Source organism: Meles meles, chromosome 2, assembly GCF_922984935.1.
Source record: "Meles meles chromosome 2, mMelMel3.1 paternal haplotype, whole genome shotgun sequence".
NCBI lineage: Eukaryota > Metazoa > Chordata > Mammalia > Carnivora > Mustelidae > Meles > Meles meles.
This window is the reverse complement of record NC_060067.1, coordinates 156,437,900-156,438,635: the sequence shown is the minus strand read 5'-3', so window position 1 is coordinate 156,438,635 and position 736 is coordinate 156,437,900. Positions and strand designations below refer to the sequence as shown.

The 736-nt window shown below is 34.6% G+C and overlaps 1 non-coding gene across 1 annotated transcript; it reads right to left on the bottom strand.

The window, feature by feature from the left end:
- Positions 1 to 275: 275 nt before the first annotated feature.
- On the bottom strand, positions 276 to 407 carry LOC123937830. The gene has a single exon (XR_006817612.1). It is a non-coding gene; the product is annotated as a small nucleolar RNA SNORA72 (small nucleolar RNA).
- Between the last annotated feature and the right edge of the window lie 329 nt (positions 408 to 736).

Here is a 736-nt window from a genome sequence, read left to right as displayed (position 1 = left end):
TTGTAGATTTGATGCATCTATAGAAGGAGGTGAGTTCAGGATCTTTCTAGCTGCCATCTTGAACCACTGCATAATTTACAAGTTATTCTTCTTTTTCCTAGAAAATAAAACACAGTAGTTTTACAATGCATTCAATGGCAGTGGGTAATCATCAAATTAGCAATGGTTATCTTTAGAAGTTTTTACACTAGCTATGCCATCATTTCTTGAGGATGAGCAAATACCTAGAGTCACAGACATTTCCCATAAAAACTGCATCATATAAATCAGATTTGATTTATCACCAGAATTTATAAAACCAGACCTAGGGAAAGAACTAGGTCTGGAGACACATGCATGGTCTTAATATAGTGAATGTTGAGCCTGCCCTGATTATTACAAAATCAGAATATCAAGAATAGTCACAGTATAAATTATTCTTAGCCAACAAACCAATAGGGAAAAAAGGACAAATGACTTAACTAGACTCTTATCAAAAGAGAAAATCCAAATACCTAATAAACATATGAAAAGATACCCCAACTTAGTTGTGATCAGGGAAATTGAATTAATCCACCATGAGGGACCACTAGATAGCCATCAAATTGTCTAAAGTGTAAGGTCTGACAGTACCAAGTAGTGCTAAGGATGTGGAATAACCAAATCCTTATACATTGCTGATGGATGTACAAGTTAGTAAAAAGTACTTTAGTAAACAATTTGGCATTTAGGATACATTGATGTTATGCGAGCCCTG